Source organism: Armigeres subalbatus, chromosome 2 (genome assembly GCF_024139115.2).
Source record: "Armigeres subalbatus isolate Guangzhou_Male chromosome 2, GZ_Asu_2, whole genome shotgun sequence".
Classification (NCBI taxonomy): Eukaryota; Metazoa; Arthropoda; class Insecta; order Diptera; family Culicidae; genus Armigeres; species Armigeres subalbatus.
Genome location: NC_085140.1, coordinates 384823521 through 384847096, shown reverse-complemented (window position 1 = coordinate 384847096; position 23576 = coordinate 384823521). Strand labels below are relative to the sequence as shown.

The 23576-nt window shown below is 40.1% G+C and overlaps 1 protein-coding gene across 3 annotated transcripts in view; it reads right to left on the bottom strand.

The window, feature by feature from the left end:
* Positions 1–23576, bottom strand: part of LOC134213157 (peptidyl-prolyl cis-trans isomerase FKBP2) — a 102364-nt gene that overhangs the window by 53773 nt on the left and 25015 nt on the right. The window lies entirely within an intron of this gene.

Below are 23576 nucleotides of genomic sequence, written 5' to 3'. Positions count from 1 at the left end.
AGTGAGTGGTGAGAAGTAAGTGGTGAAAAGTGAGATGTGATTTTTGCGAAGTGAGAAGTAGCATGTGATGCGTGGCTATAAAGCAAGACCATGCTGAGGGTGGCTAGGTTCGATTCCCAGTACCGATCTAGGCAATTTTCGGTTTGGAAATTGTCTCGACTTCCCTGGGCATAAAAGTATCATCGTGTTACCCAAGTAACCATGAAGCTATATATAGCTGTAAAAAATACAGCCCTAAAAGTGGACCTCAAGTGGAAAGGGCAATTATAAGACCGAATTAATGGTTCATTGCTTTGACTTTGTATCGTTGTCTGACAGATAATAAATAAATGCAACTTCACATCGTTACAACTGATCTAATGCAATTAACATTCAGAATACCGGTTTATGAATGATATCAAAAACTCACTTTCACTCCTCCTTATTATCTCTCACACATCTCACCTCTCATTTTCCACTTTTCATATCCTTCTCCTCACTTATAACTTCTTAAATCTCATTTCTGACATCTGATTTCTCACTTATCATTCTTCACTTCTAACTCCTAACTATTAATTTCACACTGTATCGCACTTCGAATTTCTCACTACTTCTAATTTCTCTCTTTTCTCTTCAGCCTTCTTACTTCTCATTTCTCACTTCCCACTACTCACTTCTCACTTCTTTCTTCGCCCTTCTCACTTCTCGTTTTCTCACTTCTCACTTTGATCTTCACACTTCGGATTTCTCACTTCTCACTTTTATCCTCACACTAAGAATTTCGTACATCTCACTTTTAACTTTTCACTTTTCATTTCTCTCTATTTATTTCTCACTTCTCATTCCTCAACTTTCACTTTGCACATCTCAACTCTCAATTCACACTTCTCACTTCTCATTTCTTACTCATAGCTTCTTATATCTCACTTCTGTCTTCTCATTTCTCACTTATCACTTTTCACTTCTTACTTTTCATTTTTCACTACTCACTGCTCACTTATTATTTTGCATTTTTCACTTCTCATTTCTCACTTCCAACATCTTAATTCTAACTTCTCACTTCTCATTCCTCACTTCGCGCCTATCACTTTTCACTTCTAACTATATCGCGCATGTAAATGTTTCTGACAACATCGAGTTAGCGAGGTGCAAATGCATTGGAAAATTACTTCGACTTAGAGAATATCGACTTACGAAGGGAACGTAGTATGCAAGATTCTAGGGACTATGAATTTCATTGAGTAAGGGAAAATATCGAATTACAGAACATCGAGTTAGGTATAGCTCGCTATTAGATGAAGGACACTTTAAAAGCGGATTTTTATGAGCTTGATACTGTTCTTCCAGTGGAAAATCGAAGAGAGCCCTATCCGCAATCAAATTTTCTCCCATTTTCGGATGTTACAACTGCATCGCGACCCAAGCAGCACAAATCAAACAAAAATGATTGCAGCAACTTGATTGTGACCAAATCTAGTCGCAAATCCGTTGCAGTAACCTATGTGCGACTTTTCCATAAATAAATCAAAATGTTTCTAAAAAAAAATCAAAATTTCCATTAATAAATCAGTATCAGCAATAAACAATTAGGCTGATACAAATAATAAAAAAAAACAATTATGTCTCCTCCCACCTCGTATTTTTTTGCCCAAAATTAATATTTTGAACAGGCAACGAAAAAATAGTATAACTTTGAGGATTTTCAAAACATTCTTTAATAATTCCGACGAGTTTATTTTTTATTTTTTTTTTCATTCTAATATTTATTTTTTAATTGCAAATTATTCGGAAACTCGGCCGTACGAAAATTATTTTTTTTGTTAAATATTTTGGTTTTGCTTATGCACAGCACATGTTGAAAAATGGACAAATTGATATGAAATTTGCGAGAAAGAATCCACGTGTCTTGAAGGGACTCGAACCCTAAACCTTCTACTCTCTAGATAGATGTGATGTGATAATCTTTACACAACAAGACCACTCAAAGATCCCGTTTGTGGAAAAGCCATCAGAATCCGAGTACCAACCTCCACCGCGGTTAGCTCTTTTTGAAAAATCGAGGATGACCAAAACTCACTCGCGATCTTACTTTTAAATATCTTGATTTGAAGCATTACTCTTTTTCCTTACGATTCACGCCTATCTAGAGAGTATGAGGTTGATACGTGGAGTATTTTTCGCAAATTTCATATCAATTTGTCCATTTCGAAACATGTGCTGTGAATATGCATAGCCAAGATATTTAACGAAAGAAATATAATATTATATCCCCTCCCTTCCTTGACCATTCAAAGACCAGTAGGAAATATGTTTTTCCCTTAAAAATTCAAAATTTTCCACAAAATAATTAATAAAGAGCAATAAAAAAATGAGAAAATTTACATATAAATACAATTTTCGTTAATCCGACTGTCGAATCCATACAAATGAACTAAAACAAAATCACAACACAAATTTGCAAACTGACAGCATAATGTGTTTAAATAGGTGTTGATACTTTTTAATCCGGAAAATTCCGAATAAGCGAAATTCGGACTAACGAGTCGTCGGATTAGCGAGGTCCGGATAAGTGTAATATTGATTTATTTATGGAAATTTTGTATTTTTTACCGTGGTATATTTTGATTTCTTTATGGATAATTCTTCTTTTATAATTGCAATTTTTGCAGTGCTATTATTCTTGTTTTGTAGAAAATCCTTCATTGTTTATGGAAATTTTGCATTATTTGTGGTAATTTTATATTTATTTGTTGCTCATACCCAGATTTCTTTATTGGCAATTTCTCAATTTGAAAATTTCTCACTTTTTAGTGGAATTTTATTTTAGTCATGTGGGGCCGTCCAGAAAACACGTGGTCATATATGGGGGGAGGGGGGGGTGTGGAATATGACCACGCTAAGCCACATGGGGGGAGGGGGGGTGTTGCTCTCGAACCACGTGGTATTTTTTACACGAAAAACTTTTGGTGAATAACAATAGCGGTGAAAATAATACAAATCATTTAAATTTAATGATTTAATCAATACGCGGCCGATGCCCACGTAGCGTCTTTTCAACTTTCAACAGCGTAAGAAAACCCGGTAACGCAACGTCAGTCGTAACGCCGATGCATATCTGCGTTATTTTACCATCTTAGCCTTAGATCTTTTTTCCATGAAAAATTAACGAAAAACCAGGTTGCGATTCAGTCTCAATTCCCACAAAAAAAAACTGGAAAGGAAAAACTAAAAAATATTAAAAAAAAATTCCGCCGCGTATGGTTTTTGGCATCACGCCGCCGACACTTTTGCACGCTGATGCAGCTACAATTTTGAAAAATGTTAATGTTTTTATAATAATCCAAGAAAAAACTTTCAAAAGAATTTCTAGTGGATAATCAGGAAAAATCCAGTAAAGAAATTTCATGGAAAAACTTTGACATTACTTCATACAATCCTGATAAAATTCTGACATTCAGAATGATTTTTGAACAATTTTCTCTGAAAAAATTTGCTTGGAAATTTTGCTACAAATTGTGAATGAAAAAAAAAACAAAACATCTCCAGTGTAAATTCCGAAAAATTTTCCCTAAAACTCCGAAAAAAATTCCATGTGAATTCTGTCTGAAAATTCAAAACAGTCCCGTGGGAAATACATATAATTTTAGGTAGAAAAAAAATGTTCATATTTTCATATATTTTTTTACATTCTAATGAATTTCTTCGACAAGTTCTTTCGAATCTTCACCAGAAATTCTTATTCATTTCCAAAAGAAGTTTTTCGAACATTTTAAGGAGTACACTTCGACATGTTCTATCTCAAGTTAGCCTTGCGAGCAAAGGCCCATCTGGAGATGGCGAGCTCGATTCTCGTTCCTGTCTAGGATGTTTTCGGGTGGGAAACATTCTCGACACCCTAGGTATAGTGTATCCATCATACTTGCTACAAAAGATATATAATCGTGCAATGGCTGGCATATAAAAGCTTTCAATTTATAACTGAGGAAATGCTAATAGAATATACTAAGTTGAAAAGCAGACCAACTTCCAGTTGGAATATGGAGCCTGTTCGCAACAAACTAGGTCTACCCGCCCAGACTACATCCCTGGTTCAACCTCTGATATCTGCAGTGATTATATCATCACCATCGCCAAACAACAATCGATCTGCAGCCTCACGAATGTTCTACGAATCGCCATCCGTAGAACATCATCACCATCCACGCATGTATTGCATAGGCACCAGCAACTGGATAGGTAACCGATAGAGGCGATAGAGAGTGAGTCCCTCACTCTCCGGTCAGCATTTATCGGCTCTTTACAACCGAACCTTGACCTCGACTGAAGGATGCTCGATCGACAGTTGGATTTGGTTCCCCGAAAAGAACACTGGGCAACGAGCCCATACGCAGTTTTTTTAATTCGTTAGTTTTTTAAGTCCAAATACATAGTAGTAAAGTGCACGTTGTTTGTGTCTCCTCTATAAAGTGTATTTTAATAAATGTGTTAAGCTATTCCAACGATGAGATGTGCTTAATTTATTTTGGAATAACCGTGCATGTGATCCTGGTGGATGCTCCCGGATTAGAGGATTTATACCCAAGAGCTTCGGAGTTGAACTAGACTGATGCCTCAGTCTCCTCTGGATCCCCACTTCCCTCTCCATCCAACGGTCGATGTCGAACCATACTAAAGGGCTCATTCCACTCAATCGAAGATAAGGTAATCAGAAAGGTTCGCACTTTTCGTTCTAGACTTTTAAATTTTTCAAGAAAAAGTCTTCTGAATTTCCGAAAGATATTAAACAGTCAATGCCACATGAAAAACTTTTTCCGTTGATTTTTTGTTTTTGGATTTTTTTTAATTTGGAATTTTGAAATGAAATTTTTTTGGAATACTTTTTTACGCTCTTTGTGAATTCTACACATTTTTTTTTAATTTTCCAAGTATTTTTTTTATTCGAGGCATTATTTAGAATTTCCACGGAAGAGTCTATGGATTATCTTCAAAAAATTCTTTGGATTTTCAAAGAATAAATCTTTAGAATTCTCAAGGCTAATGTTTTTCTAATTTGCACCATAAATTCTTCCAAAATTTCATCGGGAATTCATTCTTCTTCGGGAAGTCATTTTGTAGGTTCAGCTAAACATTGCTTTAAATCTTTACCATGCAAAGATGCAAAGGAAATGATTTAGAAATTTTAAGGAATTTTCACATAAGAAAATCTTAATAATTTTGATTTAATTTTTTAAGGAATTCCTACATTCCAAGCATTTCCACTTCAAAAGTACAACCTTTACAAGTACTACAAAAGTACAATTTTTTCGTTATTTCCACTTGTAAAAACATCGGAATTTCCTCGGGAAATTAATTATTGGTGTTTCAGATGAACTTTTTTCGATTTTCTACTGGAAAATCTTAGGAATTTCCATCGGAAATATTTTGGCATATTCCGAATAATTTCTTTTAGAAATTAAAAAAAAACTTCTGAAAATGTCTAAGAATTTCTTTTGGAATACGAAAAAAATTTCCATTGGAAATTCAGAAGAATTTTCTTTGAAGATTCATTAAAGTTGCCCAGAATTTTGAAGAAAATCTTTAGAGATTATGTAAAAAAAGTAAGCTGGATTTTTTTTCTAATTTATATTGGAAATTCTTCGGAATTTGATGTTTATTGGAATTTTCATCGTAAATATGCATTTCGGATCCTTCTACGGATTCTTCTAGCTCTTCCTTCTTTCTACCGAACATTTTTTGGAGCTCTTCCACAGAATTTCGGAAACGAATGTCGTTGAAATTCTAAAGATTTTTCCGTGGAGACTCCGAAGAATTTCTTGTCAATATTCCGAAGGGTTTTCCTTGCAACTCCAGAATAATTATTCTTGATAATTAAGAAGATCTTGGAATTTAAAATTAATCCAAGCAATAAATATAGGTAATAATTTAGGCTCAAGAAGCCTAGTTTTTATGATATTGAATAATTAGGATAATTGATCGAAAAATTTAATAATGCACCTAAATGTTCTAAATGCACAAAATTCTAGTAGTGCGTATGAAAAAGGTTATGACATAGAGAAGCTTGCATCTAAAAAATCAACATGAAATTCTAAATAAAATGCTTTTTAAATTCATAAAAGGGTCTTAGAACTAAGGAGATTCCTGCGATATGAAAAAAAGCGGCAGTGTTCCAGAAAAAAACCCTCCAATTCCTAAAACAATCTAGGTTAAAAAATTGTGTTATAATAACGATTGAAATTGAATTCCAAAACAAATCTCAACCCTTTCAGGACGGATGGGTCATATATGCCCAGCGTTTTAGATTGTCTATAAAATCACAAAAGAGAGCTAGGCCACCATTTTCTTCAGTAAAATTGTTCATCAAGATATTGGCTTTACAGAAAAAATATGGGAGCTAAAATTTGACTGTCCCTGAAAACTCAGATATCCGAAACCTTGGGAAGATTTCGATTCTAAGAGCATACAAATGAAGTTGAAATGTTTGAATCATTCTGAACACTCAGATAAGATGGGTCATCCTGAACGTTAAGCCAGTGATTAATATTCAGGAATACGAGATGCTCAAGGTACTCCAAAATGCTCTCAAGTTCAGCCCACGATACTGGTAGATATTTTGCAATGTCCTCATCATCGGTATATACCCAATCCGATGAAATAATCATATGATCCTAAGTTCCATTAACATCATCAAGTTGCAAACATTACGACTTCCAGGACGTTTTGTATAACCTAAAAGGTCTGTAGTAGCTTGTATAAATAATAATTGAAGTCATATCAACCTAATGAACCTACTGGGATATTATATCATACATCATTCATAAGTTGGTTAATTGGATAAATCAAATGATCCAAACTCCAAAATAATAATTGGTCTATAATACATTCATTTCTCTATGAGTCGCTTATAAAAGGACCATTGACTGGAGCATATTCGAGATGTGGAAGTTCCTTGGAAAATTATTCGAAAGAACCATCTGAGTGACTGAGAAAATATTTTTAGCAAATTTTTAAAAATCTTGTAATTATTTATTTCTAATATTGATTTATTTATGGAATGTTTGTATTTTTTCCGTGAAAATTTTGATTTCTTTTTAATATTTGCAATTTTTGGTTTTAAAAGTGTTAATTTATTTTTGTTTTGTGGTAAATTCTTAATTGTTAATGGAAATTTTGCATTATTTGTAGAAAATTTGATATTTTTTTATTGCTCATACCATAATTTTTTTATTGGAAATTTCCTAATTGTTATGGACATTTTTTAAAATTTTTCAGGCTGCTTTTTTACTTCAGTCGATATCGTATCTTAGAACATCGACTCATGGAAGGTCTGTTGTAGCTTGTGAAAGTAATAAATGAAATCGCATCGGCTCAATAGACCTGCTTGGATGCTTAGCGATACAAGGATACATCAAAATTTTTGAATTCATGAAAATTTATAATTTCCATGCTGGGTTTAGCTGGGGGCCAAATGACCACGATAAGCCACATGGGGGGGGGGGGGGTTGAATATCTTCAAAAATATGACCACGTGGTTTCTGGATGGCCCCTGTTCGGGTTCTTTCTATTATTGAATTATTCGGATAAGTAAAATTGAGTATTGGTTCCGTTTGGACACAATTTCCAAACAAGACTTATATTACAAAAACTAACATTTCAGCACATTTCAACCAAATTTATTAATTCAATCGAACTTGAAAAAAAAAAGACCCGGATAAAGTTGAAATGGCTATTTAATAGAGAGGGTTCGGAATATTTGATATGAGTCGAGTCATGACGATAAAATTCGGCATTTCCCCTATTTGTCCTACCCACGACTCGGAACGTGGCGCCAATAATATTTGTTCTAGCTTCATTTAAATCTAACCGTAGTTGGATGTCAGAACAGGAATGAATATTTTCTCAAATAATCTTGTTTTTCAACTTGGTTTATTTAATAAAACAGGTTATTATCACGCTTAACAAATACCTAATTGATTAATGGCAATTTGCAACGACATTTTGCAACGACAAGTTCGATACTATTGTGAAAAATTGATCAAAGGAGGAATGAAAAAATATGTTAGTGGTATATACAAATTTTCTGGCGGGGGTAGGATGGTCATAAGTGAATCTGTATTACACAACAGACAAATAGACAATTATAAACATTTAATTGGAAAAATAATTTGTTCTCAACACCGTCAAGTTTAATCGAGCATGAGTAGTAACAACCTTAGTGTACATACAGTCTGCTTAAGGTAAATTAAGTTAAACTGCTCCTCTAAGCCCTATAAACCAGAGTGAGTCTTTACGCGAAGTATCGGGTTCACATCTTACTGACAATAACAAAGTCAAACATTGGGACGGTAGTTCAATTGGAAAATGTGTTCCACCAATTAGCACCGATGTTTTAACAAGCGAAGGAATTTGAAAACTTGAATCCACAACAAGTGAAATTATAACACAATACTCATCAACCACTCATTCTGGTATATTAAATAGCCACATTACAACCTCAAGCTGAACTCGAATAGGAGTGAGCCATCACTAGGCATCAGCAACAATAAATCATCACCTCTCATTACATTATTCTGTAAATGAATGTGCGTGCACAGAAAACACAACAACATTAACAAAGCCCCTCATCACTATCTTCTGGGCTAAATCAGAGGCTGCCGAACATAAACAATGCAAGCCACTCACTATTATTGTTACTAAAAGGTTAACCACCGCCGAATCCCCCGAGCAAACCGGCATCCATGGAAGGTGGCAATGATGTTTCCGGACAGCATAGTTTTCCCCCGCATTATTCTTTCGCCGGGCGCCAATCCTGGTTTCACACCAACCACGTGCATTTCCCAAATCTCAACAACTGATTATTACACCATTATCGTTATTACCAGCTGTTAGACTGTAACCCATGACGTTCGACTTAGGAACTAGTTTATGCGATATTGAGTATGCGTGATCACGAGACAGCTCCGGTATACACCCCTGATTGATGCGAACGACCAACAACCCAATGAACGAGCAAGCGTCGCGCCATCAGCCAGACACTTCCCAGCATGCCCGAACGCAGCAAAGCCCATTGATGTGTGTACGCATTGCGGTTTCGCACCCATCGTCCAACGTTCACCAGCTTTCTGAAAGGGTTTATTGAGAGATTCGGTAATTTATTACACCAACTGCTGATAATATATGGCCGAAGCATGATGCTATTGTTGAAAGTGTGGTTTGTTTTGACTACGTTGTTACATTATTGTATGGAAAGTCTGATTGTAAAGTTGATGCATGAGGTTTTTCTTTACCGCACATTATCCGGAAAATGTCATTATTTTATGCAATCTAATCATGATAATTTATTTTCCGAAAATGTTTCTCATTCCTCGTTCTTATTTTACAAATTGTTGAGAACCAGCAATCTAGTTCATTGTAAGGAGAATGGTCAAAAAGCATCAGTGGTGCAGTATGATTCAATACACAAAACCACTCGTTGAATCAACTACATCTTTCAGTACATGCTTCAATTATGTTGTAACAATATTTATTCAGTATCCAGCTGAATAGCAATCAGTTTTGACCTAGATTAGCAGTACTAGTATCGCATATATATTTTTAGAATTTCAAGAATAAATCAATTAACTTTTAATTATTATTCTTACATAAGACTTTGCTTCGACCAACCGTCACTCTTTTACTGCAAATATTGCCCTTTTCAAAGAATCTTAGCTCATTCATTCATTCATCGTTACCGACTGTGTATCTGTTTCTGAGATATTATTTGCCTTACAATCGCCGGAAAACGAGACGGAAAACAAATAAACACGCCATACCTACAAGTGGGTAACGCTCGGAAAACCCCATTGAAGGCGCGTCTTTGTTTTTGTGCAATCCGAAACCCACAGCACAACCCTTTCACGGATTCTGTCCGCCTATGATCGACCGGCACACGAAATTCACGTGCATCAATCATCTCCACCAGGGCGGGGAGCGGGGTGTAGATTTGTCACTCGGTTTAAGTACCATCTAACGCTAGTGGCGAATTCCTCCAGCAGAAATGGAAAGAGAAATTTCAACGCAACTCAATTAAAACCGGTATTCAGATCGTTAAATTGAGCGTTTCGTACGGATCCAACTCCGATTCTGTCAAATGCAGACCGTCTCGGAGTACCTACCCCACATAGTCGGGTACGATGTGTCACATAACAACGCATCAGCAACGGTGTCGGCGGACTACTAAAATCAAACTTGATCGTCAATCTGCGTTTAAATTTCTCCTGAGCAAGGTAATTTTCTATTTCGTGTTTGGTAGTCTAATGGTTTCGCCAACCGGCACACCGGTGGAGGAAAATTAAGATGCTATGCAGATCCAAAGCAAAAAAGTAAAATGTTGAATGGAACTCTAAGCTGATCATGTTTTGTTTTCATTTAAATTCCGAATTTGTTTAATATAATCGCAGTTGAAGATTTGAGATTCACTTTTCTTTAAAGGAGTGAAAGTGACTTTAGTCCTCAAAATCTATACATAGTTGGCACCATTGCTGCCAATCCCAAGAAAAAACTTGTTTTGAACAAGAATTAAAGAGCTAGAAAACTCATTATGAATAACATTTGCCCAGTTTTATATTTATCTGCATTGTAAGAGGTTATTGAAAAGTCCCCAGAAGTAATAGCAGGAATATCAGGTCATTCAATGCGAAAGAAATGTGCAAGACGAAACATTTTCTCGAGAATTGTAAAAAATCTGCAGAGCTGCAAAAAACAAGTCTGCTTAGGAATAGAAAGGGTACTTATTTGTGATTTATGGTTCTGATTACTAGTGCTATGATTGCAAAAATTTACCAGCTGACAATTTTGCTCTTTGGATAATCAGGTACATGTAGAAGAGCAGTTTAAAAAAAGGAAGATAAGATAAAAACACCTACTGTACAATAATTAGTGTGGGTATTTTGTTATTATTCTGATATTGATTTCGAAACGATTCAGTCTTTTCGATTCTTACCACTTTAGGATGTATTGCTCCGATACTTTTCATGTAAAGGAATTATGGTCAATGGGCGCCGTTTAGGCAACTTTTCAAATTTTGACGGTAAAAATTCAATCCAAAAAGTTATATTTTCGAAACGTTTATCAATAATTTTACATATCAGTCATTATTGTGACACAAATATTTTGTTCATGAGAAATTAATAATATTGCGAGAAAATGATTTTGTTCCAAAATTTTGTATCTTCATCTCAAATGGACAATGCTGGGTAATATGTCCCACAAAGAAATGACAATCGAAAGACATAGTATCTGTGGAAAAGTGGACGAAGTTGGCAACACAAACGGAACCAAGAAACGGAGCCAAAACACGAAACAAAGAATAAGCACCGCAATGTTCATTGTCAAGCAAGAATACAGGAAGTAAAAGTATATAAAGTTAGTTTTTGGTAAAACCCGCAAAGGCTCGGTTTATTTTATTTTGCCGGTATTTTTGAAAAGAAAATAGTCTTTTCGGGTTGAAAATTTGTCTCGTTTTGGACATAATAGTCCTTCATTGAACCGGGTTATAAACAACGTGCGTGGAAAAGTGATAACGCGAATCGAATCGTCATCCGTCGAATTGTTCGAAATACACGCGTTGAAAACTCTGGGGGATTTTTTGCTATGCCTCAAGGGAAGCCGTGCAATGCTTTATTGTTTTAATGTATGGAAGGTGCGATGAACAGATATCGAGCAAACGTCGCGAAATTTTCCGGGTTCGATTCCTCTGGACAAATAAAAAAGTTTTATCAGCGTGTGGCGACGCTGACAGCGGAGAACCTTCTTGAAATCATCGAAATGTTCAACGGGTCAGCATCCGAGTTCTTGAAAGCTGAGCTGTGTGTTTTTCTTATTGATCCGAATGTTTCTTATCGAAAGAATCCCGAGCCAACTGATACTACCACGAGTGGTAACATTATGATCTCCGAGCTAAACGCTGAAGGTGCGTCATCGTCTCCAATTATATGCACTCAGTCCGAGGTTCCTAATCAGGAAGTAGGAACGCCGAAAACGAACTAAAAAATATGAAAATTCACGCTTTGAATAAAACAAAACTGGAAGCTGAACATAACCTAAACATTATGGAGATGGAAAACAAGTTACTGCAAGCGCAATTGGATGAACAAGAGGATGGTTCCGATTTGCATTCCGCGACTGAACAATATGAAAATAGATGGTGAAGCTCGCGCAAATGTTGAGATGCTTTTACTGACAAATGATCTGGAGCGTACACTGAGTGTTTTGGATCGTAATTACGGAGACAGCAAGACGATCTTACGTAAATTCGGAGAACGAGTGAGCCATTTCCAATTTGTTCAGGATGAAAAAGGATTCATTCAAAGCGTCTACTGGTGATATAGAAGCCATCCTGGATGGATGGACTGGCAACGACAACAATAACGAATTATGGACATCTAAAAATAGATTCTGTGTGGACTCTGTACAGCAGAGTACCACAGTAGATCACGGCACAGTAGCGGTTAAGAACACAGAGTGCCTACCAAATAAATAAACGAATAAAAAAAAATCCGAGGATCACTCCAGTTTTTCCCATGGTGTGCGCTGAAACAAGGTCGGCTATTCTAAAATGCGTTCCTATTGAGAGGTCCCAAAAAGTCATATCTACGACATCATTCCAAATACATAGTATCTGTGGACGACTGAAGCTCAGTGACGTTAATTGAGGCAGACGTAGTTGATATGATCGTGCTATCCGGTCCAACTAAGCCTGTCACGTATATTTTGACCAGAAATCTTCAAAGAAAGAATGATGGTTCACAGATTGTTAGCCTGACTATTGGCGCCGACAAGACAGGGTGGTGTGAATACGAGCTTTTAGAAGTATCGACCGTACGCAATCTGAACATGCCGAATGTGAAATATTGTCAAACTAATGCAAAGGTATCCTTACCTCAAAAGAGAGAAATTCTCAAAACTCTGAATGGACGTCCACCATCATTTGTCAAAAAAACGCTCGTTTATTTTTCACAATTTTTAACAATTGAATACAATTTATTCATTGTGAGCAACTAATAGCTAATAGGTGTATATTTTAGTTCTCGAAATGTCTTCTCAATCTGTTTGGTGTATGTGCTCTGTGCGCATCTGCGTAATTTTTAGAAAACTCAAATATCCATCTCTGGGTGCCTTTCCCTATTAGTTGCACTCACTGAATGAATTTCATTTGATTGTTAAAAATTGTGAAAAATAAAAAAGCAGATTTTTTCTGCCAACTGTGTAGGACATATCTGAACCGTTGAGCGAAAGTTGAACAGCAGGGGCCCCAGCATACTGCCCCGGGGGACGCCTGCGATGATGTCATGTGCATTGGAACTCGCTCCACTGATTGATACTTAGAATGCTCTCGCCGCCGATGATTTTTATCAGGTAGCTGGGAAGAGAATAACGACATCGCTTTGTACACCAGGGTATTGTCGAATGCCTTCTCGACATCGAGTAAGGCCATGGCGGAGGTTTTTGAGACAAACTTGTTTCATCTAAGGACGTAACTCGGGTCAGTTGATGCACGGTTGAACAACCGCGTTGGAAACCAAACTGTTCCTCGAGCAAGATATTGTGGTGTTCGGCAGACCCAAGTAACCGGCGGTGAATAGCATTTTCAAACAGCTTGGAGAACCCTGAGAGAAGACTGATGAGGCGATAACTTTTGGGAAAGTAAGAATACTTTGTCATTATTGATTTATTGGCATTTACCGGTAAGTGCAATATTAACTGCTCAAAGTAGGAGGGAGCAAAGCAATGCAGAATAGAATGGATAGATACCCGGGCAGAAGCCGTGAACAGAATAACAAAACATGATATGGACTTGATTGATGTAAGAGATAAAAGAACAGGCAACAATATCAAAAATTTGCACCGAAATATCATTTAAATATCAAGATATGCTATGGATAAGAACAAACTAATGGCACATGATATTGATCACTTCTTACAAATAGCATAACTAGTTATCCTTTTGATATTTTAGTGCAAAATATAGATATTTTCGTCTGATCTTTTATCTCTTATATCAATCATGTCCATATCTCATTTTGCTATCTTATCAACATTTGATATTATTGAGATATTTTCTTCTACTCGGGTATCGAGTAAGAATACTTGTTTCCAGGCTTCTGGATGGGGACTTCGCTGACTTCGGCATAACAGATGCTCCGAATCTTTTTTTCTATGTCACAAAAGCAAAACAGATCATTTTGAAGTTTCCCTTCTTCTTCTTCTTATTGGCATTACATCCCCACACTGGGACAGAGCCGCCTCGCAGCTTAGTGTTTATTAAGCACTTCCACAGTTATTAATTACGAGGTTTCTAACCATTTTTGCATTCGTATATCATGAGGCTAGCACGATGATACTTTTATGCCCAGCGAATCCGAGACATTTTCCAATCCGAAAATTGCCTAGACCGGCACCAGGACCCAGCCACCCTCAGCATGGTCTTGCTTTGTAGCTACGCGTCTTACGGCACGGCTAAGGAGGGCCCCAAACAAGATAACAAACACATATTAGACAAATAAAACAAATAAGACGAATAAATCAAATAATTATTTCCTGATATTTCTTCAGCTATAGATCCAGGATTACTTCCGAATATTTATCCAGAAAATGCTCTGTATATTTCTCCCAATATTCCTCCAGGAATCCCTTCGATAATTCCTCCAGATATTCTTTCGAATAATCCTCGAGGGACTTCAAAGGATATTCCACCAGAAATTCATCTAGCCTTTTGGAAGGAGGCTTCCGAGCCTCTTGAAAGGAGGCTTCCGAGCCTCTTGAAAGTAGGCATCCGAGCCTCTTGAAAGGAGGCTTCCGAGCCTCTTGAAAGGAGGCTTCCGAGCCTCTTGAAAGGAGGCTTCCGAGCCTCTTGAAAGGAGGCTTCCGAGCCTCTTGAAAGGAGGCTTCCGAGCCTCTTGAAAGGAGGCTTCCGAGCCTCTTGAGAGGAGGCTTCCGAGCTTCTTGAAAGGAGGCTTCCAGAGCCTCTTGAAAGGGGGCTTCCAGAGCCTCTTGAAAGGAGGCTTCCAGAGCCTCTTGAAAGGAGGCTTCCAGAGCCTCTTGGAAGGAGGCTTCCAGAGCCTCTTGGAAGGAGGCTTCCAGAGCCTCTTGAAAGGAGGCTTCCAGAGCCTCTTGAAAGGAGGCTTCCAGAGCCTCTTGAAAGGAGGCTTCCAGAGCCTCTTGAAAGGAGGCTTCCAGAGCCTCTTGAAAGGAGGCTTCCAGAGCCTCTTGAAAGGAGGCTTCCAGAGCCTCTTGAAAGGAGGCTTCCAGAGCCTCTTGAAAGGAGGCTTCCAGAGCCTCTTGAAAGGAGGCTTCCAGAGCCTCTTGAAAGGAGGCTTCCAGAGCCTCTTGAAAGGAGGCTTCCAGAGCCTCTTGAAAGGAGGCTTCCAGAGCCTCTTGAAGGGAGGCTTCCAGCGCCTCTTGAAAGGAGGCTTCCAGAGCCTCTTGAAGGAGGCTTCCAGAGCCTCTTGAAGGAGGCTTCCAGAGCCTCTTGAAGGAGGCTGGAGCCTCTTGAAGGAGGCTTCCAGAGCCTCTTGAAAGGAGGCTTCCAGAGCCTCTTGAAAGGAGGCTTCCAGAGCCTCTTGAAAGGAGGCTTCCAGAGCCTCTTGAAAGGAGGCTTCCAGAGCCTCTTGAAAGGAGGCTTCCAGAGCCTCATGAAAGGAGGCTTCCAGAGCCTCTTGAAAGGAGGCTTCCAGAGCCTCTTGAAAGGAGGCTTCCAGAGCCTCTTGAAGGAGGCTTCCAGAGCCTCTTGAAGGAGGCTTCCAGGGCCTCTTGAAAGGAGGCTTCCAGAGCCTCTTGAAAGGAGGCTTCCAGAGCCTCTTGAAGGAGGCTTCCAGAGCCTCTTGAAAGGAGGCTTCAGAGCCTCTTGAAGGAGGCTTCCAGAGCCTCTTGAAAGGAGGCTTCCAGAGCCTCTTGAAAGGAGGCTGGGCCTCTTGAAGGAGGCTTCCAGAGCCTCTTGAAAGGAGGCTTCCAGAGCCTCTTGAAAGGAGGCTCAGAGCCTCTTGAAAGGAGGCTTCCAGAGCCTCTTGAAAGGAGGCTTCCAGAGCCTCTTGAAAGGAGGCTTCCAGAGCCTCTTGAAAGGAGGCTTCCAGAGCCTCTTGAAAGGAGGCTTCCAGAGCCCTTTGAAGGGGGCCTCCAGGGCCTCTTGAAAGGAGGCTTCCAGGGCCCCTTGGAAGGGGGGTTCCAGAGCCTCTTGGAAGGGGGCTTCCAGAGCCTCTTGAAAGGAGGCTTCCAGAGCCTCTTGAAAGGAGGCTTCCAGAGCCTCTTGGAAGGAGGCTTCCAGAGCCTCTTGAAAGGAGGCTTCCAGAGCCTCTTGAAAGGAGGCTTCCAGAGCCTCTTGAAAGGAGGCTTCCAGAGCCTCTTGAAAGGAGGCTTCCAGAGCCTCTTGAAAGGAGGCTTCCAGAGCCTCTTGAAAGGAGGCTTCCAGAGCCTCTTGAAAGGAGGCTTCCAGAGCCTCTTGAAGGAGGCTTCCAGAGCCTCTTGAAAGGAGGCTTCCAGAGCCTCTTGAAAGGAGGCTTCCAGAGCCTCTTGAAGGAGGCTGGGAGCCTCTTGAAGGAGGCTTCCAGAGCCTCTTGAAAGGAGGCTTCCAGGCCTCTTGAAGGAGGCTGGAGCCTCTTGAAGGAGGCTTCCAGAGCCTCTTGAAGGAGGCTGGGAGCCTCTTGAAAGGAGGCTTCCAGAGCCTCTTGAAAGGAGGCTTCCAGAGCCTCTTGAAAGGAGGCTTCCAGAGCCTCTTGAAAGGAGGCTTCCGGAGCCTCTTGAAAGGAGGCTTCCGGAGCCTCTTGAAAGGAGGCTTCCAGAGCCTCTTGAAAGGAGGCTTCCAGAGCCTCTTGAAAGGGGGCTTCCAGCGCATCTTGCAAGGAGGCTGCCAGAGCCTCTTGCCAGGGGGCTTCGAGGGCCTCTTGAAGGAGGCTTCCAGGAGCCGCTTGAAAGGAGGCTTCCAGAGCCTCGTGGAAGGAGGCTTCCAGAGCCTCTTGGAAGGAGGCTTCCAGAGCCTCTTGAAAGGAGGCTTCCAGAGCCTCTTGAAAGGAGGCTTCCAGAGCCTCTTGAAAGGAGGCTTCCAGAGCCTCTTGAAAGGAGGCTTCCAGAGCCTCTTGAAAGGAGGCTTCCAGAGCCTCTTGAAAGGAGGCTTCCAGAGCCTCTTGAAAGGAGGCTTCCAGAGCCTCTTGAAAGGAGGCTTCCAGAGCCTCTTGAAAGGAGGCCTACAGAGCCTCTTGAAAGGAGGCTTCCAGAGCCTCTTGAAAGGAGGCTTCCAGAGCCTCTTGAAAGGAGGCTTCCAGAGCCTCTTGAAAGGAGGCTTCCAGAGCCTCTTGAAAGGAGGCTTCCAGAGCCTCTTGAAAGGAGGCTTCCAGAGCCTCTTGAAAGGAGGCTTCCAGAGCCTCTTGAAAGGAGGCTTCCAGAGCCTCTTGAAAGGAGGCTTCCAGAGCCTCTTGAAAGGAGGCTTCCAGAGCCTCATGAAAGGAGGCTGCCATAGCCTCTTGAAGGGTGGCTTCCAGCCTCTTGAAAGGAGGCCTGAGGCCTCTTGAACGGAGGCTTCCAGAGCCTCTTGAAAGGAGGCTTCCAGAGCCTCTTGAAAGGAGGCTTCCAGAGCCTCTTGAAAGGAGGCTTCCAGAGCCTCTTGAAGGAGGCTTCCAGAGCCTCTTGAAGGAGGCTTCCGGAGCCCCTTGAAGGGGGGCTCCCAGACCCTCTTGAAAGGAGGCTTCCAGAGCCTCTTGAAGGAGGCTCCAGAGCCTCTTGAAAGGAGGCTTCCAGAGCCTCTTGAAAGGAGGCTTCCAGAGCCTCTTGAAAGGAGGCTTCCAGCCTCTTGAAAGGAGGCCTGAGGCCTCTTGAAAGGAGGCTTCTGAGCCTCTTGAAAGGAGGCTTCCAGGCCTCTTGAAAGGAGGCTTCTGAGCCTCTTGAAAGGAGGCTTCTGAGCCTCTTGAAAGGAGGCTTCCAGGCCTCTTGAAAGGAGGCTTGAGCCTCTTGAAGGAGGCTTCCAGGCCTCTTGAAAGGAGGCTGAGCCTCTTGAAAGGAGGCTTCTGAGCCTCTTGAAGGAGGCTTGAGCCTCTTGAAAGGAGGCTCTGAGCCTCTTGAAAGGAGGCTTGAGCCTCTTGAAAGGAGGCTTCCGAGCCTCTTGAAAGGAGGCTCTGAGCCTCTTGAAAGGAGGCTGGAGCCTCTTGAAGGAGGCTTCCGAGCCTCTTGAAAGGAGGCTTCTGAGCCTCTTGAAAGGAGGCTCTGAGCCTCTTGAAAGGAGGCTTGAGCCTCTTGAAAGGAGGCTTCCTGAGCCTCTTGAAAGGAGGCTTCTGAGCCTCTTGAAAGGAGGCTTCTGAGCCTCTTGAAAGGAGGCTTCTGAGCCTCTTGAAAGGAGGCTTCTGAGCCTCTTGAAAGGAGGCTTCTGAGCCTCTTGAAAGGAGGCTTCCAGGCCTCTTGAAAGGAGGCTTCTGAGCCTCTTGAAAGGAGGCTTCCAGGCCTCTTGAAAGGAGGCTTGAGCCTCTTGAAAGGAGGCTTCTGAGCCTCTTGAAAGGAGGCTTGAGCCTCTTGAAAGGAGGCTTCTGAGCCTCTTGAAAGGAGGCTTCTGAGCCTCTTGAAGGAGGCTCTGAGCCTCTTGAAAGGAGGCTTCCGAGCCTCTTGAAAGGAGGCTTCCGGGCCTCTTGAAGGAGGCTTCCGAGCCTCTTGAAAGGAGGCTTCCGAGCCTCTTGAAAGGAGGCTTCCGAGCCTCTTGAAAGGAGGCTTCCGAGCCTCTTGAAAGGAGGCTTCCGAGCCTCTTGAAAGGAGGCTTCCGAGCCTCTTGAAAGGAGGCTTCCGAGCCTCTTGAAGTCCTCGTCCGAGGTATTCCCCCGGAAATTCCTCTAGAAAGTCCTCTAGATATTCCTTCAGGAATTCCTTCTGATACTCCCCCGGCTATTCCTTCTTATATTCTCCCGGCTATTCTTCCGGATATTCCTCCAGGAATTCCTCTGGATATTCCTTTAGGAGTTCCTCCAGAAAATTGTTTAGATATTCGTCCAAGGATTCCTTCGGATATTCCTCCAAGAATTTTCCCTGATTTCTCTCAGAAATTCCTTACTGGTATTCCTCTGGATATTCCTCCATGACAACCTTAGGATATTCCTCCAGTAATTCGTCCATATATTCCTCCAGATATTCCTCCAGGAATTCCTCCCGATCGTTCAGGAAATCCTCATGATATTCTCCCTGGATTTCCTTCGGAGATTTCTCCAAGAATCTGAATATTCATCCAGGAATTCTTCCAGATATTTTTCCAAGAATTCCTTTGAATATTCCTCCAGATATTCCCTCCTTCATCCGGAAATATCTTTAGGAAGTCTTCCGGATATTCCTGCCAATATTCCTTCAAATATTCCTTCGAAGCATTCTTAGAAGAATATCCGGGGGAATTCCTTAAGAACCAGTGCCATTCGCTGAGCCTGGTAATCGTTGAGGCACTTTCCATTAGCATTTGCCGTTGAGTTGAACACCGAACGTATCTTACACGGTTTATTTGTGTTTAACACGGGAAAATGTGGAAGAAACTGAATCTCCTTATTATTTTGACCGGCTTCATTGCACTGTAAGTTACGTGCGTAGCCTTTTTTAAGGTCAGTCTCAGGGCTCTTAAGAGCTTTCAGTCCCTGGCGATCTGATCTTTCCTCAACTCTTTGCAAATCACGTAGATCTATAGCAAGACTTCGTTCCATGACAATTGGGTCACGAATATAAGGCAGTTCAACTTTGTAATGATTTCCTATTGTCCGGATAGTGCTATTGGTTGGTGATACTCAGCGCACGTAGATCGTCCTCATATCTTTGCTTGCTGAAGATGTTAATAGACACACCGAAGTTATCCAGTAACATGCTATAACGGACTAATTCCTCTAGTTCTGCCATATCGTCCTCCAGGCATACATTCACTCTGTTTCTTGGGTAAAGCTGAAATTTGATGCCGGTGGTGGGACCGTAGGTGACCTATCCAAGCCGAATCTTACCGATAAATGATGAATTTCTACCCGGAGCATATTTCTCCTTGCAAGTTAAGAACTTTGCTTTGTTCTGACCAATCAGTACTAGTGCACGGAAACAAATCGCTTACCGATTTCATGATTTTCAAATCATGAATTCATGATCCTTCTTTTTTCATGAAACCATGATTATGACTCATGATTTCATGATCAAATTGACTAAAATCATGAGCCATTATTACCGTAACCATGACCGTGAATCATGATTACGACAAGCGTTACGTGCATCTGTCAGATCATAATTATAATGTTCCATCGTCCATTACGTACGCAAAAGGATTTCATCAAAAGTTGATCTGTAAGTATCAAAATAATTGTATGGAATTGTATAGAAATTGTATTGTAATTTTATAGAAATGATAATGTTTTAGTTGACAACATTAAGCTTGCCATTATAGAGGAAAATGAACTACCGAGAAAAGCGTTTGCGTCGAGCTCACGAACCCGCAATTTATGCTTCTAGATGTCGATGGATGACAAAAAAAGATTGGAAACGGCAAACTGGATTTTCATCTACAATAAACGACGCTGAGTGATATGTGCTACTAAAGTTGTCAGGATCGGAGCCCAAGAAAACGCATATTTTCCATGTTAGTGCCTGTATAATGCGAATTCGGTGGGTATCATTATTCATCAAGTTAAAACCATTTAGAACAAAAAGGTATTGATAACAACAACAAAAAAAGTGTTGCAAAATACGTTTCATGCTTCCAAAAGCTTCCATTTTCGTGAAATTTATTGCCGGTCAAATGACTCATGATATCGAGAATTGAAGTATACGATTTGATGGCAGATTGAGCCCATATTCACAAAAAACAACTCCCGTTTTCATGAGTTAGATTCCTGATTTCAGGTCAAAAGACTCATGATTTCAAGTTTGATGACTCATGATTTCATGAGCCCAAGAACGTAAGTTGTGCAAATCGTAACGCATCAACGCATTATGGTTGAACAAATCATAAAACAAATCATGAATTCATGATTCAAAATCATGGTGTATTTTCATAACATGAAATTGTACTATGAAATATGAAATCATGAGTGAGTTTTATCATTTTCGGGAATTGAATTTTATCCCTGTACACTTCAACGGGTTTAAAACAAATTCCTGGGGATGATCCTCAACACCCCTCCCAGAACACGAACATCTGAGGTCCATCGTCTGGCCGCGATAAAAACTTTACACGAACGCTTTGGTGAGTGTAAAGAGAAGTTCAGGGTCCGTTGCACCATCTCGATCAAGACTGTATTAGGGCGCTAGTTCAAAATTAGATTATCAAATTTTGTAGGGTAAATAGCGTAGTTAGGTTATCAAATTTGTAGTTTTTTTTTATAATCTATCATTTATTTGGAAGGCTCATTTGCCGTGAAGCGTTACGGAGCCGAAATAATTGTCAATATAGTTTTTCATTATTCTTATTCAGATAAAGGAAAAATTTGTTCTGCTTTGTGCGGGTGAGCAAATTAATCAGAAAATGATGTTTTGTGTCGCGTCCAGTCGTGATTTTCTTCAGAGCGATCGGTCGGATATCAAAGTTTTGTTCTGCTTTGTGCAGAGTAAATTTATCAGAAAGTATAAATCTGTATGGCGTCTAGAACTAAAACAAAATAACCAAATCAAACACAAAATCATGTATATATTTAAAGCAGGTGGGCTATCAGGCCAGACACTCACTCTGTAAATATATGTAAAGCACAAGAAAATCGAAATAAATTAAATTGGAATCTGGCTGCCGAAATGTTCGTGAGTTATGAAGTTCATAAACAATTTCGGAAGCAATAAGGAATTCCTGAGACCATGCTTTTACGAAGTCAAAGATTTATAAAAAAAGTCCAGAAATCTGAAGATTCAAGGTAAGGACTTTTTTGTTATGAATTTATCTGAATCTAAATAGTTCCAATAACACTGTATTGGAAAGAGTTCCTCCTGATGTTAACACATCCAACATCCGTTAACACAATAATAATTTATTTAAAAAATCACTAACTCTTGAATAAAGGTGTCACGTGTCGTTAACTGTCACGAACCACCCTGGTTACTTCCCGAGAATGATGGCATCGAAACAGCATCTACATGATGGAAATGATTATTTACAAAATGTTCAACAGTCAAACAAATTTTAACGATATATTTTTAGAAATGGCTGCTTATTCCATCAGTAGAGATATCAAATACATTAGGCTAAAAATGATCCTGCATTAAATTTTTGGTGTCTCAGTATAAATTAATCAAAAGACAAACACTCGCTATACGAGTATCATATTTATAATCTTATCTTTTAAAATAAGTTCATAGTAATGAAAGCATCATGACCAGCCCTCTCAATTTATCTTCTGCGGCGTTAAGAGACATGATGAATCAACCGACATACCCACGAGAGTCCATTAAAAGCATCACAATCAGCGTAAATCTTCCTCGCGACAACCTTCGTTTACCTGACCAGAAGAGGAAAAAATGACTGGGATGACAAAACACTAACACACCTTCTGAGGCCATCCGTAATTTGGTTTGGTTACGTTATTAGAGTTTTCTTTTTCCATTCATTATATTTTGATAAAATCTTATTTAAATTTTTCCATTCGGGCTTTCATTGGTTTCAATCACTTGTTTCATGGCCGCCCCCTTCTGGCCAAGCAATTTTGCGCTACTCTGTTACACATTGCCGCTAAACACGCTATCCGTCGCAACATTCTAGAACGTGCTCAACTCGTTTGGAAATTGGACTTAAAATATTTGAATGTTGCTTACGAGGTAACGCCCAGCAGCCAGCCAGCTAACCCGTGTTTCACATCTTTATTAATTCACGAACATCGCAGCTCGCTTGAGACGTAACCACCGCATGGTGCAAGTAAAAAAGAGTCTCCTCATTTAGGACGACAATGGAAAAGGCTTGGGAAAAGCTCTGAGTAAAGGTCAGAGCTTCGTCTAGGCATTCCTGGTCCACGGCTGGAGGCGGAATCCAGCACTACCGCCGGTAAAACCGACAATATCCGCACGAGACAATGTCTTTATTATGGCCTTGTGGGACATGTTTCCGTTATAGCAACATGGAGAGGTTCGTCACAAAGTGGTGCTTGCTTTCTCCGCTTTGGCACTGCTGCTGAGACGACTCAAACTTCAATCTGTTTAATTATTAATGCTTATGTTCCCATTCTGTATCTCGGTCATTTTTTTCCGTTCGTCTTGTGACGCGATTTTTTGGATGCGACGTGCCTGCAGAGGAGGCTCAATGCGGTTCCTTTCCTATTCTCTAAGTTCTGTTCCTTCGAAGATATGACAACGGAGAAAAGAACGTCTTGTGTTTTATGCACCATAAAGGATAGAAGCGGAAGCCGACCGAGCAATTTCTCCCCCGAGGGTTCTTGATCAAAATGCGTACTCGGTATGCCGGAAAATTGCGGAAAAGTGTATTGGGAGACGTTGAAGCGCTGGTTTGGAAGATGAAAGAGCTCCACGATGATGGATTAGGTTAATAAAAAGTTCTGAAATGGAGGCAGTTTAGGTACTTTTGACAATAGGATATACTATTGAGATTTTTTTGAATCACTAGGAGGGAAATAGTCTAAGATTTTGTTACAGTACATATA